At 40.0% G+C, this 19,543-nt stretch overlaps 1 pseudogene; it reads right to left on the bottom strand.

Moving 5' to 3' along the window:
* LOC127625960 (phospholipid-transporting ATPase ABCA1-like) overlaps nt 1–19,543 on the bottom strand; it is a 99,401-nt pseudogene that overhangs the window by 65,425 nt on the left and 14,433 nt on the right.

The following is a 19,543-nucleotide window of genomic DNA, read 5'->3' on the forward strand; positions in this document are numbered from 1 at the left end:
TTGAACATAACAAATTCGTACTATGCATATGTTGTGCAATTCCACAGAAATATCAACGACATTATGGAAAATAAAAGGTTTTAACCAAAGGAACATAACCCCTTTTAAATTCTGTATTATAGTGGTATAATTGATCATACCATCCAGACCGCTAGAGGGTGCCACTTGCTCACACAGCTCTAAGTGAATCATTGACTAAAGCATGAATGCAGACTAATTGTTTAAATGCAGCCTTTTAAGGTTTAGTAAAGTTCAAGGCCATGTGGTGATTTTAATCTTAATTCAATCAATCTTGCAGCATTAATATAGTATAATATTGTTACATCCCTATGCATGTATGTGTATGCATTCTTGTTTTGTGTTCTCTTCTCTGTTTCCCTCTCTTATAAATACTCTGATTAGGTTGCTGTTATTGGTTATCTGGGCTGCCAATCTTAATTACCCTGATGACATCATCTCCACTCTCCACCAATGGATGGCCCTTCCTACCCTTTAAAGGCTGTTTGAATCCATGTGTTTGGAGCTTTTTTCGTTGATGACAGCTTTGCTTGTTAGCTTCTGGTTTTGTGTATTGTCTCTGGTTCTTTGTGACCCTGTACATTCATTTTGTATACCGACAAAGTCACTCGTTACCCATTCATTGTTTATGTGACTTTTCATCAGTGTTATTTATATAACTCGCTGCTCATCTAACCAGAGTGGAAAAGGTGACATACACCTTGCACCATGTAGACTGTTATTTGTATTAGACACCTTAGGTTAGGAGTGAGTGCCAACCTCTCTACTTTTGGTGTTTTTTGAGAGCAGGCAAAATAGTTTAGACATTGGCGTTTCCAACGCTGAAAACCTGTTTTATTTTCTTTCTTACGTTTTGTTTGACAATTTAGTGAGATTAGAGGACTATAAAAATAAGTTAGAATAGTTTTGTAGTTTCTCTTTTATTTACTTAAGAACAAACTACAATGCAACCAGAGGTACCATATACAGTTGAAGTCAGAAGTTTACATACACCTTAGCCAAGCACCCCACAACAAGATGCTGCCACCCCCATGATTAATGGTTGGGATGGTGTTCTTCGACTTGCATGCCTCACAATTGTTCCTCCAAATATAACAATGGTCATTATGGCCAATCAGGGCCGGCCCAAGCCTTTATGGGGCCCTAAGCAGAATTTGATTTGGGGGCCACTCGGTGCCACCAATATGATTGAATATTGTCAATGTTCGATTATTCGCATACTATAAATCTAACACACCCCTTATCAATTGTATTAGTTGTAGCTGTGTTGCTCACAACATTCCAATTTTACCCTTCTATGGTTTTAATTGTAACAGTAGCACACCTATATTTACCCAATCTTGTTGTCCCTCTGTTACCAGTTTTGTGGACTTCCTAGAGAACAATTTGCAGCAGAAGCTGTAGACTGCATCATTTGTTTTTGAATAAGTGAGCCAGCTCCACTTACATTTTTTCCCCATTAATTAATTTTCTGTAGGTGTAGTGTAGTGGAAGCTTCGGCCATCAGGTTTTTCAGGGAATGTGAAGTTTTCCTATATAGGCAGTGGCACTCTGCTTACCAGATCAGTCCTTTCTGAGTCAGACAGGATAGATGACCACTCAGCTGGGTCAACTGGAGGAGCTGCTGATCCATGGTGTAGGATGGACGTTGCTAAGGGAGTGAATGTGACATCGATCCCAATGACCACAGAAGTAGAAGGACCTATAAGGAAATTACATTAATAATTATAATTGGAAATATTAATCTCAGGATATTCTACAGTAAACTGAGCAAATACAAAGGCTACTGTGCTATTAACTTGCCACATCTGCTGCGGTTGAAACAGACATAGGAGGAACAGTAGGATCAGTAGATGCACTTGCAGGGAAGTGCTCCTCGCCTGCAGAGGATGGACCTGATGAAAGATGAAAATAAGAATAATAAAAGCTAGCCATCAGTCAAAAAACAAAGGCATGGTTTTAATATGGTTTAATAATGATCTGGGATTGTTGAAAAATCATCATCAGCTGTAGCACTGGCACTTGGGGCAGGTGGGGCACAACCAACTTTGCTCCTAAGGAAGTTTCATAAGAGTACATATTTGACAGAATAGAATGTTATTTTCTCAACACAAATTATTATACACAGCAGCAAGACATCTGTACACCTAAAACAACAACTCTTAATCTCTAACTAGCTAACTGAGGCATAATGATATTGGGATATAATAGCAAAGACCCCAAAATGGTAGACTAATATAAATAATGTTAAGTTGTTATCAGTACCAAGTTTATGGAACAGAAGCTTATTTTATTACAAAAATATATACACAGGGAAGTTATTTTTACACAAAAGAGAAAAACTTTAATCTAAAACTTGCTAATTAATATGTTGTACTATAATATATTAAGATGTCAAGGCTATTTACGGATGTTTAATCAAACTTTCCTAAAAAACAAGATATGCTACATAGGCTATATTAACTAGCTAGCCAGCTAATGTTAGCTCTTAACATAGCCTAGCTACTTAACCTACCTTTTATCATGCTGTTTTTGTTCTCTTCATCTGTTTTCTTCTTTTTCCTTTTCTCTGCACTAGATGATATGTCCTTTTTTGTGACATTGCTGTTTTGCTGTCTGAATGTGCTTGCATCCTGCAGCCCGTAAACATAATATTGCGTTTAATATTGCATTTTTGTATATTTACCATTGTCCATTGACAGTATAATCACACACAAAAAATAAATTAAATCAAGCTGTCATTTCATGTGCTCTTGGGGGCCCCCGGTCGCCACTGGGGCCCTAAGCAGCCACTTAGTTCGCTTATGCCTTGGGCCGGCTCTGTGGCCAATCAGTAACATTTTTGTTTCATTAGACCAAAGATCTCCAAAAGATAAGATATTTGCCCCCATGTGCACTTGCAAACTATAGTGTGGCATTTTCATGGTGGTTTTGGAGCAGTGGCTTCTTCCTTACTCATCGATATAGTTCTCGTTTTACTGTGGATATAGATACTTGTCTACCTGTTTCCCCCAACATCTTCACAAGGTCCTTTGCTGTTGTTCTTGCATTGAAATGCACTTTTCACACCAAACTACATTCATCTCTAGGAGACAGAATGAGTCTCCTTCCTGAGTGGTATGATGGCTGCGTGGTACCATGGTGTTTATACTTGCATGCTATTGTTTATACAGATGAACGTGGTACCTTCAGGCATTTGGAAATTGCTCCCAAGGATGAACCAGATTTGTGGAGGTCCACATTTTTTTTTCTGAGGTCTTGGCTGATTTCTTTTGATTTTCGCATGATGTCAGAGTCACTGAGTTTGAAGGTAGGCCTTAAAATACATCCACAAGTGCACAATTCAGAACACCTACTAACAGAAGCTAATTTGCTAAAAGCTGCACAGTTAAGTTCTGACCCACTAGAATTTTGATATATTCAATTAAAAGTGAAACAATCTGTCTGTAAACATTTGTTGGAAAAATTACTTGTGTCATGCACAAAGTAGACTTGCCAAAACTATAGTTGCTAATATAAAATCTGTGAAGTGGTTAAAAAAATTGTTTTAATGAGTTTAACCTAAGTGTATGTAAATGTCTGACTTCAACTGTAACACTAAATTCAACTATGATGCAACTTTAACTGCAACTATAATATGTCAACTGTTTTTGTGCCTTGCACAGTGATCATGATATTGCCAAATACAGGTGTAGTCATAGGGCTAATTTCAGTGGGGGCAAAGCCCACCCCAGCACTCCCCTAGATGCAGCCATGACCTGCTAAATGAATACATGTACTGTAAATTAAAACCAACAAACTTGGTCCTAACCCCAATCCTAAATATTATCTAGCCCTTAACCCCGGCTCTAACTCTATATATAAAACCTGATTGGTTGGTAGGAATGTTGATTTAGGACAACAAAGGATTTTGATCCAAAAATATGTTGTACTTGGAGAAATCATGGCCCCCCCTTTGTCTGGACTCGACATCCAGTAGATAATCTTTCAATCTGTCGACAGCTCATGAAGAGGAAACAGACCGATCCTGATCAAACCAGCATCTACTGACAGTACACGGATGCAGTTGAGCTTATGTTACAGATCTCCAGTTTTTGAGCTGGAAACATGAAATTTTGACACTTGTTTAACATTTAATGTGACACAATCAAAGACTGTGTGCGAGTGTGAACGGTGGGCTGTTCAATAATTCAGTTATTTTTCGAATTCTCTTGGTACTGCCTTGTTTTGAAGGCTAAATAATCATATTTTTTTTAAGTGCATTAATTTCTCACTAGACAGAAGACAGAAGAGTAGTAGTTATGCATAAATCAATGCAGGTTCAAGGCAGGTTCAGACTGAGACTTAAGCACAGACTATAAGGTGTCTTTACACTGCAAAAGTGGCATTTACACCATGAAAAGGTGCATTTACATATGCTTTATGTTTAATACTACAGATGGTATACATGTACAGAAATTACAAATGCAGAAATAGTCATATTAAATAGTCATACAAAGTTTCACTGTCCCGGGCCATCAGAGAGTCAAAGCGCGCACACGCCCAGAGAATCCACAGTGACTTCCAGGACAGCGGTGACACGCGGCGCATGTGGCAGGGCATCCAGGCTATCACCAACTACCGGACAACATCAGTTGACTGTGACAAAGATGCCTCCCTTCCAGATGCGCTGAACTACTTCTACGCTCGGTTTGAAGTGCAGAATGACGTGGTGGCGAGGAAGACCAACCCTCCTCCCAACGACCAGGTGCTATGTCCTACCACGGCGGATGTGAGGAAAACTCTACGTAGAGTCAACCCACGGAAGGCTGCTGGACCAGACAACATTCCTGGCAGAGTGCTCAGAGGATTTGCAGACCAGCTAGCAGATGTTTTTAATGACATCTTCAATATCTCTCTGAGCAGCGGCGTCGTTCCAACATGCTTCAAGGCCACCACCATCATCCCCATGCCAAAGAAGTCTTCAGTGTCCTGCCTCAACGACTACCGTCCCGTCACACTCACACCAATCATCATGAAGTGCTTCGAGAGGCTCGTCATGAGGCACATTAAGACCCAGCTGCCCCCCTCACTAGACCCACTGCAGTTTGCATACCGTCCAAACCGTTCAACGGATGACAACATCGCCACAACCCTCCATCTGGCCCTCACCCAAAACAAAAAGCGATGGTTGTTGACTTTAGGAGAGCACAGGGTGAACACTCTCCGCTGAACATCAACGGCTTCTCTGTGGAGATCGTCAAGAGCACTAAATTCCTTGGTGTTCACCTGGTGGAGAACCTCACCTGGTCCCTCAACACCAGCTCTATCACCAAGAAATCCCAGCAGCGTCTCTACTTTCTTCGAAAGGCTGAGGAAAGCACATCTCCCACCCCCCATCCTCACTACATTCTATAGAGGGACTATTGAGAGCATCCTGAGCAGCTGCATCTCTGCCTGGTTTGGGACTTGCACCGTTTCGGACCGCAAAGCCCTGCAGAGGATAGTGAGGACAGCTGAGAAGATCATCGGGGTCTCTCTTCCCTCCATCAAAGACATTTACAAAAAACACTGTATCCGCAAAGCTACCAGCATTGAGGACGACCCCACACACCCCTTACACAAACTCTTTACCCTCCTGCCGTCTGGCAAGCGGTACCGAAGCATTCCGGCCCTCACGGCCAGACTGTGTAACAGCTTCTTCCCCCAAGCCATCAACACTCAGAGACTGGTTTGACACACACACACGTGTCCGGAGTTGCACTTTAATTGATAACTGCTATGTGCATAGAACACTATCTCATAGTATGTTATGTTTATGTTTTTAGAAACTGTCATCTTTTTGTACTACTGTGTACTGGTCGGTTTCTCACTGTGCCTATTGTCCTGTTCATTGTCGGAAATTTCTTGTACTGTCCCATACTTTTTGCACATGTTTGCACATGCACTTTATATAGGTATATATAGGTATTTTATATAGGTATGTTATTTAGTCTGTGTAGTCTCATGTGGTCCTGTGTTTGTCCTTTGTTGTTTTTATGTAGCACCATGGTCCTGGAGGAACGTTGTCTTGTTTCGCTGTGTACTGTACTAACTGTATATGGTTGAAATGACAATAAAAACCACTTGACTTGAATTAATGTGTTTGAATAAAACATGAGGTTTAGGGTATAGGTCAGGGGGTAGCGTTCATAAAATATGTATTCCTGTTGACTGTGTATCACATCAGTTACAATTACAAATAAAACATTGCACCATCTTGTGGACATTCACAAAATGTTCAACAGCACTTCCAGCTTCGGCCACTGGGGGCAGTGGCTTGAATTTCAGTGCGCACAGACCGAATTCAGTGGCAGAATTTTCAACCTTCTGATGCCAAATTCACAGTGTGATCAGCCTTTTTATTTACACAGACCCAAAGCAACATCAGAACCAGGTGGGGAAGATCTGGCATATTTTAGTTCCACTTTTATGCAGCATTGTGTCTTAACACAAATCTTTGAGCTGGCACAGCATCGGCTCAGAGAAGCCTTCAGTTATAAAAATTCTAGAATTGCCGCAAGCTCGTCACTCATTAATTTTCATATGCAAATAAGCTTTCGGGAAACTCTTCATTGTCACCAAAGGTTTTCTACAGGTTAACCACTATTGGTGAAATGCTGCAAACTTCTGGTAAACATTTGCTGCGAAGAACAAGCTCATTTGCATGTGAAAATAATGAGTGTCAAATTTGCAGCAAGTTTGCAGAAATTTTGCAGCAACTCTGGTTTTTTTTGTAAGGGTTAACTTGGCTATGTAAGACAGTTTAAGATTCACATTAAAGACCTCAAAGCCTATAATATTTCTTCAGAAGACTTGGAATATGACTCACTAGAAGGACATTGATACGTTTATAGTGATTTGTCCATTATGGAGCTTGAATGATATTCAGAAATTCTCTTTTTGTGTTCCACATAAAAACTCCCATTTTATTTTCATTGCACAATGCAACACTCTCTCAGAAAAGCCATGATCTCAGTGGGACTCAACCTCTTGAAATAAATGCAAAATAAATTAAATGCATCACAGTATGACAAATAACCCCTTCACTCTCCTGCACAATCATCCTGAGCATTGCCAAGCACATTCCATTTGTGCAAGTACATTTATCTTGATATGAACATTTATCCTTTCAATAATTAAAAATGTATTTTAATTGTAGTGACAAAGCAAGCCAGAGCTGTAGCAACCATTATAACCTGGGATGGGGGAAATGTCCCCTTTACTTTTAGAAATATGTTTAGGGAATTAATCATTCTATTTACATTTTGCATCCAATCTAAATCTATGTTTTACTGTAGAAAGAAAATATTGTAGCATACATGGTCGGAATGACATGAGAACAATTACAAATTTTGTGAAACCAATCCCTTTAAATTCCTCATTACATACAGCACAGACACAAATACACAAACTTTACTACATAATGCAACAGTTTGCACTCTTCTAGAGACACTCTACTGCTCCCACATCAGCTCTCATGACTGACACATCTCCTCTCTGTATTCCTGCAGACACTTGAATACAATCCTGACACAAAGAATTCAGAGGAAAACCCACAATGCCATTAGTATGCAAATGCCAACAAAACAGAACATAACGGACTGGAACATGCTTTTTGTGATCTGTAGTGTTAGAACAACAGAAACCCGCAGCAGGCCTGATGCTTAGGGAGAAACAGCCAATCATGTTTACCGGAGTTTCAAAGAGAAGGTAATTAACGGATCGCCCCAACAGAGTCACTAATTAACTCAGTACTCGTGATATTCACCTGCACAGAAGCATTCTGAACAAACAGACGAGTACGCAGTGACAATATAAACAAACAAACCTCATCACGTCAGCAATATCAATAGACTGCTGATTTGAGTCTCACCTTTTGTGCTGAGCAAATTAATCCGACTGAAAGTAAGTCAGAAATAGGGGATGTAAAATAATCGATTTTATTTTGGGCACATTTGGGAAATGTGCAGACTGATCTCACTGTGAAATCGGTAACAGTAGGTTGACTTTTCTTCATTCTAATGTCCATAAACCTAACCACAACGCACTTCCGGTCATACCACAAGGGAAGGTAAACACGCTGGAGCCGATGCAAAAATGTCTGATAGGAGATGCCACTTGCCTTCTGAATTGGCATTATGTGGACGATCCTACGGCACCAGAACTCTTGGAAGCAACATGCCAATTTCCAGTGTGTTCATGTTGGAAATGTGGTAATTTGCAATTGTTACCTTAAGGAGCTAATTTATTAGCTTATTCTTACTCCGTGGAGAACATAAATGAAGCAATGCCATATCTAGACACCAGAATGTCATTCTTGGGGACTTGGGGGTGGGTTATTTTGACTTGGACCAGTTAGGAACCACCTACCAACTACCCAGAACATTCTAGCAATGTGCAAACATTAGCAACAGCATAGCAATGCCCTGGCAACTACCCACAACTTTTGTTCAGAGGAGTGTAACCTGCTCGACCCACTCAGAGCGGGATTCAAATCGGCGTCAGCCAGCATGGGAGGCGGGTGCGCTAATGAGGAGGTTAAAGACTACAGCCCCTAGTGTCAGTTGATAGTGTCTCTTGAGGCCAGGGGTGTGAGGATTTACACATACCACACAGCTATCACTTACCAGCTGGCTTCCGTTACACTCACTCCCAAAACCTCACTCTACTCCGAGTCACGGCACCACTGTAACCGGTCCTGCTCGACCCGTTCCGAGCAGGATTCGTACCAGCGTCAGCCAGCATGAGAGGCGGGCACGCTATTAAGGAGGCTAAAGGCTACAGGCCCTAGCACCAGTCGCTAGTGCACCTCTTGAGGCCAGGGGAGTGAGGCTTTACACATACCACACAGCTATCACTTACCAGCTGGCTTCCATTACACTCACCCCCCTAAACCTCACACCCATCCGGGTCATGGCACCACTGTAACCAGTCCTGCTCGACCCGTTCCGAGCAGGATTCGTACCAGGGTCAGCCAGCATGAGAGGTGGGCACGCTACTGAGAAGGCTAAAGGCTACAGCCCCTAGCAGCAGTCGCTAGTGCGCCTCTTGAGGCCAGGGGAGTGATGTTTTACACATACCGCACAGCTATCACGTACCAGCTGGCTCCCATTACATGAGCACCATTCAGACTTTAAGAACAGATAAAGAATCAACTTCTTACTGCTGTTTGTGTTGCTTGTGTTTGTGTTGACCATCACAGCTGTTACACTCTTTGGATAGTGACTCTTATCGTGTTATTGGATGATGAGTTAAAGTCTGTTATACACATCAGCATACTGAGACTCCCAAATGGATCTGATCCAAAGTCTAAATTGTCTGCCATACTCAATAGTGATGAAGTCTAGGAATTAGACATCTGGGTGCAGAGAAGACATAACATTTCACAGGAAAATTATCCATGAAATTTCAAACACATTAGAAAATATTTATATCACTCCTTTTTGGAACTTGACAGCCCCATTGGTCATTATGTATTGTTGTTCTGTGAAAGAGCTGGATAGAAATTGTTTAAAGGTGAGGCCTTTTCCGGTAAAATATTCACATATAGGCAGAGGAGCACAGTATATTAAAAGTGAGCAAATGTAGGAAACTCACCCGTCATCAGTGGAGTGACATGACTGCTGGTCTGAGTCATGAGTGTGGCCACCTTCAATGGGTTCAGACTCACGGCTAATGGAAGCTCAACCAGAAAGGAGTCATTTTCAGCATTACTGATTTCTCCAGAGCTTAATTGTGTATCACATGGGTGCTGCTTCACAGAGCTGAAGATTACAACTTTATTACTGAATTGCAGCTAAGTGTGGTTAAATCTATGAAGGTCATTAGATTTTCAAAGCTTATTCTCAGAGTCGGTGATGTCAGGCAGTTAAAAAAACCTTAATAAACTCCCATTCACTGTCCGCTTAGACAACACTATCTCTGCAGTTATCTCTGTGACCTTCACACACTCAATAGTGATTACTTTAGTAGTAAAGCGGGTTCAGATGGAAAGAAGGGGATGGGAGAGAGATGTATGTGTGTGAACTGGTGTCTGTGCATTTAAGTATTTATCTGCACAAGGGATTACGCTGCAAATGGCTTTTCTTTGCTCAGTCTGGAGTGCATTTAAGCTGTTCCCAGTTTCGTAGCATCCGCATTTCCAAAAATGCAGTGAAACTAAAGCATTTGAGAATAAGACCTTTGGTTAGATGTGAATGTTAATACTAATACAGCCATTTTGACATTGGATCATCTGCAGTATATTAATTATTTATATATATATGGATGGAACTTATGTATACTTATCATAATCAGTGTTGTTTTCTAGTAAATATATCAAAACATAATAAAAAATAAAAAAAACAGGTAAATTTACCAGAGAAAGAAAAGTGCCTAAAATATTAAGACTTGTTTTTAAAGAATATTGAATAAACTTTATTTTTCTTGGCCCATTGGCAATTTATTATTATTTTTATAATAATAATACTTATTATTATTATTATTATTATTATTATTATTGTTGTTGTTGTTGTTTTATAAATCAAAAAAATCTAAGGTGACAGATTCTGATTTGATTCAAAAAACATTAGTGAGGCTCAAACTGTTACATTGCATCCTACATTGCGATAAAACCAGTCGTCGCAACTGAGTGCATTATTGCACTGGAGAGTTATTTTTGGACCCTGTTCGCAATAGTTTAGAACAACAGCTAATAACAAGTCTGAAGATGGCCTTAAACAAGATCCAAGCAGTTTGGAAAAGTGAAGAAAATTACCAAAATCGCCAAATTTGAAAGAATATAATATTCGAGTTACTTTATTGGCATGATGTTTGCAAACTTACAAAGAGTTCTTATCATGCGGCTCCTCCTAGTGGACAAAATTGGTATTATACTGTATCTTTTAAATGTCATTCACAGTTAAAATTGATTAAATTTGGCACTTGTCCTCAGAGTATGCTATTGTCTATGTGTGCCAAGTTTTGTGAAATTTCATTCACAACATGCATTCCAATTCATCATTATAAGCCATGCCTGGAACATGTATAGGCTCATATCTGCTAAATTATTAAATTAATCTAAATTCTTTTGATAACTTTTTTCACTAAGGTACTCAAGATTATGCACATTACATTTTGTGCGAATCAGACAAACAAACAGAGACGAGTTCAAACATGTAGTTATTTTATACATTCACAGTGGCACAAGTTTTATGTAAAAACGTTCAATGTATTTGACATATTGATTCAGGAGCACTCAAGGAATCAGAAGAAAGAAATTATTGTTATTTTAACCAAAATGAATATGTTAGCCTATTATAGTGCCACTTTGTGGAATGTTCTCCCAAGAGTTGGTATACAGTCTAATTTTGGCAATCTGTAAGTGGATGCCAATTTAATAATGGTTTAACTGGCAGCTGGCAGCAGTTTTTGTTGAGTTCTTCAATCAAGGAAATTTTAGCACTTGACTCAAAGAAGATGCTTGCCAAATTACAACTTCCTCAGTCAAACTGCTCCCTATGGGCAGAATTGGACAACATTTGGCATGCCTCCTTAAAATGTCTTTTTGTTAACCTTTTTTTTTTGTCAAAAGACTTCAGGTTCTGAAAATATAGGTAGGTAAGTAAATTTGTGCCACGGCCACAAATATAATTGCCTCAAATCTTCTAAACAATATGACAAACCAAAATTCATTGATAACATTTTGTCACTTTTTGCATGACTCAGGAAATCAGAGGAAAAAATATAGAAGAAGAATATCAGTACAAATAAAATGGGGTTACAGCAGCTTTGGTAAAATGACAGTAAACTGAACTTTAAAAGGTTGAGTAGATTCTGGGAGAATTCAGAAGGAAATTGTCTCACAAATACTCATAAATCACACACAGCAGTTAATAGTTTCATGTTGTATGGAGAGGCGAAGCTGATTGGCTGTAATGGAACATGTGATGTTCTGAAACTCTCTCTGATTGTCTGAATTAAAGTCCAGGATGCGGTCGACTGATGCACCGTAGAGTACCAACCTCACATCGGCCCCACCTGAAAGATCATCTGGCCTCTTGGCTATTTTTTCGATTCTAAACCCAATTTTCGGTCCCTGGCAGTTTTGTGGAGATCCCCGAAAAAGCCTGAAATCGTAGGCAAATCGGAGCTCGCTCTCATGAGTGATGATCGCAATGTATGAACTATCAAAGACACGATTTGAGAGAAGCACCGCCACGTCGCCGATGTCAGCAAGATATCTAGCATGTTAAATATCTGGACCTAAATATCTGGTCTTTAAATCGTTAAATGTGAAATATGTTTTGACTGAATACAACTAAAGCGTTGACCTACAGCCAATGAGAGAGCAAGAAACAGGGCACGGGAAGTTTCTGAGTCCTGATGAACCTGCAACAGAACATCAACTAGCATGGCTGCAGTATCAAGAAAGTCTCAAAGAACCAAAGAAATGGATATCGGATCTCAGCATGCACTAACATATTAACTGTAGCTTTATCTTTCTAGCTCTCCATCGCTCTGGCTTGTCTTCGAAGACGACATACCTGGCCGATTTGAACCTTCACCTTCATCAGACTCGCGACTGTTGTGTTTGGCACTGACAAGCTGTTTGTCAGATATTCTGAAAGTGTCTCATTGTTTCTCAGCAGACTACGAAGTGTAATGGATTGACCTGAGACAGAGAGAGAGGTAGAGAGGTGTTACTGGATTTAAAATAGTGATGCCCTTAAGTCAAGCTTACCATTACCATTACTAATAATTTGAACGAGTGATTTTAACAAACCCGTAATCTAAAGTATTTAATTTGCTCTGTATTTTTCTCGTCTTCTAATAAAATGATCAAAATGTCATAAAAACAAGACACATTAACTTGAGAAGCAAAATTATATATGAGGAAAGAAATAAGGTAAAAATTATTTTAATAATGTTTTCATGGCCAAAATCATATAATATCAAAACCAAATGATTTAAGTTCTGCAAAATGACATCAAGTTGTTTATTACACCTATCGCTGCAGTTCCACTGAAATGTCCACTGCGTGGCGCTAAAACAATAATAGTAATTGTTGTCGTATAGCGCCTCTAGTGTTTATTTGACATGAAAACTGCTATCATATGTACAACTAGCTATGCAAATATTATTTTGTTCCACTTTATTTTAGGTATCTTTAACATGTATGTACTTAAACATTTGATACAATATTACGATAAAATATTATGTACACACTTGACGTTGCATTGAACTTATATTTAAAGTACCTGTATTTAATTACATTTGTAGTTACACTGTTAACCTTACTTCTAACCCCAACCCTACTCCTAAACATGCCCACACCTCAACCTCAGTAGCAGCAAATGTGAATCTTGTGAGAATTTTGCAGAACAACATGTACTTAAACACATTGTGTTGTATGAATTTTAAAGACACCTAATATAAAGTGTGACCAATTATTTAGCGATTCTATGAGACTACAAATTCTATACATTTACTTGATTCAGGTTGTTTCAGAATCAGGTGACATCGTGCCAACGGTGTGGGGAGCTTTCTTGTGCAGTGAGTGGCTGTGCAAACGTTGCGTCTCTGGGTAAATTGGGATATTGATTGAAGGAGAGGACGTGGCTTATTAAACATGTGTTAGCCCGTTAAAGACTCATTTAGCTCTAATGAAACACACAGCTTCATACTCTTGCAATCACAAATACCTCCCACATACTTACACAAATCATCAAAGCCAATTAGGCATAAGAAAATCTGTGTGTCTGCACACCAAGGCTGGGTGGAGATCTGAATGCTCCCCAGATAGGAGTGTGTTTTAAAGGAATAGTTCCCAAAATATGAAAATTTTATCATCATTGTCTGACCATCCCACAAATAGTGAGCATTTTAAACTTACTACATGTTATAATAAATACACTTTTACAACATATTAAGTAATATGGCTCACTCTTTGGTAGTCTTTGTTTGCATGTTGTTATAACTTAATATTAATGTTTTAGCATGCATCTGTAAATTACGTATTAGTCATTAATAAACCCCTTCATAAAGCCTTAAAAAAAGGGAACACTAATATAAAAGTTTTACCACTATTTCTGTGCTATTACATGAACTGGAGGCTCTGTTTGGATATTAAAAAAGGAAAAGGCCTGACCTGGCTAATATGTACAGAGCCGCGATAATAAGAGTGCTAATTAGTGGCCTGGAGCTCGATGGATCTGATGGCTATCAGACCACCGCACTGATTACCAGCCATGTGTTATTACACTCTCAATGTTATCAGAATCTTTAGTGTTGCGGCAACAATCCTCTGAGCCACGGCGAACAACGTAAATCAGACAGGTCGTACACGCGCGCAGGGCTCTGTTTGAGTGAGATTGGAGTCATCACCTCACACTTCCATCATATCTCCTGCCATTGTGTCACCAGCGGTTTGATTGGCCACTTCGTTCCAAGCTCACTCTGATTGGCTGTTTCTTTCAGCTGTCCCACGACCCCTCGTTTCGGAGTCTCTGGCAGCGTTGTGAGTTAATTACTCCCTGTTAGGTCTCCTGATGAATTTAATCTTGTATAATATAAGTTCAAGGCCCCAGAATGCAAATCTATCTGGAGCGGTGACCCCATCCTGACAACATGACGCTTTTCAGCCTATCTGCCAATGAGCTGCCTCACAAATCTGAGTATCATCAGACTAAATGATATGAACAAACAACAACACAGCAGCGAGATATACGACCTACCCCTGTGAATCAAAAACTGTGCCCGTAAATTGCACAGGCACACTGCTGTCAGCTGACCCTGAGGAATATAAGCATGTGTCCTCTCTGGATCTGGGAATATTGAAATGACCTTAAATGAATAGTGCACACACACACACACAAACACAAGGTATATTTGACTCATCCCAGGGCTCCAGACTAGCATTTGAGATCAGTGACACAGAGTTCTACAGATTGTTGCACCAGTTCCAAATTTGGTGGCACCAGTAGGGGCCAATAACATGAAAAAAAGAGACTGTTCTTCGAGTAAACACAACTGCTCCACACTTGTGCAACTCTGTCCATTGATAACTTATATGGGTAGTGTTCCGCTTGCCATTTAATGTTTCGGCAGCTCATCAAAGACAGTTGGCCAACTCTGTAGTCACACCAGTACGACCAAAAATGTTGTTGCAACGGCAGTTGGGTCTTGAGTCCTGCACCATTAAAAAATGTAGAGTTCTGGCAAACTTGCCGCAAATTGGTCACTCATTATTTTCATATGCAAAATATTGAGTGCCGGATTTGTGGAAAGTTTGGACCAACTCTTGATTTTTTGTAAGGACACCCTTAAGGCCCCGATTTACTCATGGAAAAGTTATTCTTCGCTCAGAGCCAACAGTGTTTTCAATGACTTAATGTCTCATTCTATGAGTATAATTCACACAATGTCTGTAAAAGGAGCGGTTTTAGTCCCTCAATGATTATTTAAAGAAATAAATATTCAGTGGACACCTGTATAATTTGTCATGTTTCATGGCGCTAATAAACTAACACACGACACGTGGCCAAAATATGCACCGGGTACCCACCCTATGATACGACTTCAAGGATAGGTGTATAAAAGAGTGTTAAAGGGTACAATACAGACAAAAGTATGATAGTAAGCATACCTTACTATGGGTAGATGTGTGAATGGCTTTCAGGTGCAGAAGGCACATGAGTGAAGTAGCATGTCAAACAAGAGAGTGAATGAGCACTTAAAGAGCATGAGTAGATTTGATTCTGTTAGCAGACTAATTAAACAAACATAAAAGAAAATCGCATGACATATGAAATAGTTCAAGGATGGGCGAGGAGGAGGCAGGAACCAGCTGTACAGTAAACATTAAGTTTAATAAGAAACTCAACATAAAACAAACAAAGAAACACAGACACACATGCCGTGTGCATCTCTCTCGCTTGAACTGGGGCCTCCGGCTTGTCTTTATCCCCCTGCCGGCTGATTATCCCGATTCAGGGCCGGCTGTGTGTCCTCACGGCCCAGCTCTGCCCTCTTCCACGTCACACTCTTCCATCACCCAACTCAGGCTGGGATATCCCCAGGCATGAAGCACTCCCCTCCCCTCTCTTCCTGGAGGGGGGCATTGCCCTTCTGGCCGTGCCTGCAGGTAGGTCTTCCCCGCTTTTCTCGAGCCCTGGGAGAAACGAGGGGAAGGAAAGGGGAGAGGGAAAGAGTGAGGCGGAGTGATAGAAAGAGGAAAAACTTGCATGCATGTTCCCAGACATCTCTGGAGTCCTCCGGCCCCTGGCAGATGGAACTGCTCCTCCCCTTCATCGGTGGATGGCAGAGGTTCCTCCGGCTCTCAGCGGCTGGCAGCAACCCCTCCGTCCCCAGGCAGATGGCCATGGCTGCACTCCTGGCGGATGGCAGCAGTGAGGACTCCGTGACAGCGCATCCCTCCTCCATCCTGGGTTTCAGCAACACTGTAACAGTATAAGGATGGGCAAGGAGGAGGCAGGAACCGGCTGAACAGTAAACACATTTTTATGTCAAACTCACTTAAAACAAACATAAACAAACACAGACACATGCGTCTTTCTCTGGAACTGGGCATCCGAATCGTCTTTATCCCCCTCGCTGATTAGCTCGATTCCTCCACATCACAATATATTCTTGAAAAAGGCCTTTGCGAACAATCGTGCAAATGTAGGTACGTTTTCACCAGTCCGCTAATAACTCTGCATGATGGTGTGTTCATGTTCACTGATCTTAACTGACTGAACAGGAATTAGCTCTTGGCCTCAAAGTATGGAGGTGGAGCTCCAGGTCATGCTTACCGATGACGTGGGCCAATGGCAGTAAAGTGTTTGGCAGTCAATGTCTTGCGAGCTGTTACAAACCACCAAAACAAACTCAAAAACACCTTTGTTTTGGCCAGATTTTTTTTTTAGGAAGTGTGCCAGGTCTTTTATGCTGTTCCAAAAAAAAGTATTACTTTATTTCTTATACGGAAAACAAAAATAGATTTTAATAAATATTGTGGCTTGTCCTTTCAATGCAAGGATTGTGTCTCAATTTAACATTTAAAAAGAATCCAAAAGGTTCATAAAACTATATGAATGTAGGTAAATAATGACGGGGGGTTGGAACTTCCTTTAAACAAGCAGAGGGATTGTATTTTTAATGAGTACACACACAAAACAATTGATTTTAAAACAAATCCAACTTTAAATTCTGATTGGATGAGCTGCATTATAAAAAATGTATAATATAAACACAAATAATGATCCACTTACCCTCTTACACCCCCTTTTATTAAGATCACAATTACCACAGGACACTTTGTTTCCCTTTTTTCATGCTTTCTGTTCATTATTATTTAAACTAAATGTGTCTCCAAGGCCTGACGCCACAAGCATGTCAGTCTTCGCTCAGCCCAACACACATGGCTTATTGCTTTATTAAAAGAGAGAACTCCAATTATACAGAGCTATAAAAGAAACCTCTGAGAATTTCCTTCTAGGTAATGATGCTCCAAAGCACTCATCTGATATCCCACAATGCACAATGCCATACCATAGAACTGGCTTCAGTTGCAGTCCATTATTTTTTGTGTTCATGAGTTTGAGAAAACACAGCTGAGCTGAGATCTCTGAAGTGTTTTATAACATCAATCCTACTGAGACGTGAAGCCATGTATGGATTTGAGAATTCACAGATTTCATGTATAGGTGAAGTGTGTAATTTTTTATATATGCAGAGACACTTGTGCAGTCAGTTAGCCATTTGAAGGTTGATTTATCGTTTTGAAATTCCATTAGTTGACGCTACTGGTGCATACTTTACACGCTTCTTTAAAATATCTCAACAATTAAAAAAATTTGCATTCTGTGGGACAGAGGCCCACTGGCCAATATCGCCTGAGGGCAGTTTAATACTGGCGAAAATGGTGGGATCTGCGAGGAGTGTCTGAACTTCAATCAAAACCTTTGAGACTAAAGGATTATAGGAAAAGACAGCCATTATGTCTCCTGAGCTGTAAAAGAGCAATTTTTGAGCAATTAAATCTCCTGTGGTAGTTGTATGGAACAACCAAACTGTATACATTTGTATATTTGTATGAAAGATCTTTTCGTTTGTGATCTGACACTTACATGGAGTCGTTGAAGTTGTTCACCTGTCCAGGTGCTATTATACATCATGCCCTGTGGCTTAGAATTGTACGATTCAGAAAAACTCTAGAATCATTTGTTTAGAGATGCTTTTGGTTTAATGTTTTGTTTTTTTGCAATTTGCATTCAGGCATGTAAAATGTGTTCCACAGTGGATCAAGGTGTCCAAATATTTTTGGGTACCACTGTATGCATGTACAAGCGATGACTAAAGGTGCACTGTAGTTACACTGGCTTTTATAAATGGGCCGATTGGTGGATCTGACTGACACAAGAATAAAGAACAGAAGCAAAGGCCAAATCAACGCCACCAGCAACCGTACCTCGAAGGGAGAGAGAAAGAGAAAGTTTACACATCATCGTTGATCCCAATAACAACACAATATATTTCACATAAGCTGTCCTCCATTAGCTTCACCTAACTAACTCGGAGTATCCGCTTTTATGCATGTTTGATTCTGTTATTGCACCTCTAAAACATCAACACAACCATAACCGCATCCACACAACACCACTCTAAGCACACTCTGGAGAAAGATTGTGAAAGTTCACCATTGGCTAACAGATATTTGTGCTTACCAGACTTTTGACATGTTAGCACAATGCAACTGAATTAAATGTAAATTTTTTGTTTGTGGTGTTGTTTTTGGATTATCTGACTATAAATAACAGAAAAATTATTAAGAGACATTAATCAATGAAAATGGATTGTGTTGATCAAGTCTTTGGATACACATTACACGGAACAAGTCAAACCAATCTCCCTTAATGTGTATTGACTTTTTGTTTATTGTCCAAGTTCTCACGTTTGCCTTCATGGATAACCAAAGGCACTCGTTCATAGAGCCACGGAGACTGTTGCGAAAGCAGTCCGTGGATAGGTTTGACCAAAATTAGAATTAAGCTCACTAAATGTAGTGTAAATATAACAATGACATATTGCAAATGATGGTGGCATCCACGACATCTCCGGACCCAATGCAGCCTTTAGAGTGCACGTTCATACAAAACCACACACAGTGAATGGATCTTTTTTGCCACTACACAACTCAATCACTGTCAAGTAAAATCAGACCATCAGGCTAATAATGGACACTGCAGTTGACTAGTGCGAAATTTGGTCAAGGTAAGGCAAGTTTATTTGTATAGCACATATTTCATTTTTCATACACAATGGTAATTCAGAGTGTTACATACAAAAGAGAAAGAAAATAAAATTATCTAAATGAAAATATTCCAAAGTCCAAGAAATTATTTATATATATGACTAATTTACTTGCATTGTAGAGGGCTGACCTACCCCCATTAAAAACCTCCAGACAACATCTAAAAACCCTACCCAAACTCTACAGCAGAGGTGGCCAAACCTTCCTACG

The sequence above is a fragment of the Xyrauchen texanus genome, chromosome 1, assembly GCF_025860055.1.
Source record: "Xyrauchen texanus isolate HMW12.3.18 chromosome 1, RBS_HiC_50CHRs, whole genome shotgun sequence".
Taxonomy (NCBI): domain Eukaryota; kingdom Metazoa; phylum Chordata; class Actinopteri; order Cypriniformes; family Catostomidae; genus Xyrauchen; species Xyrauchen texanus.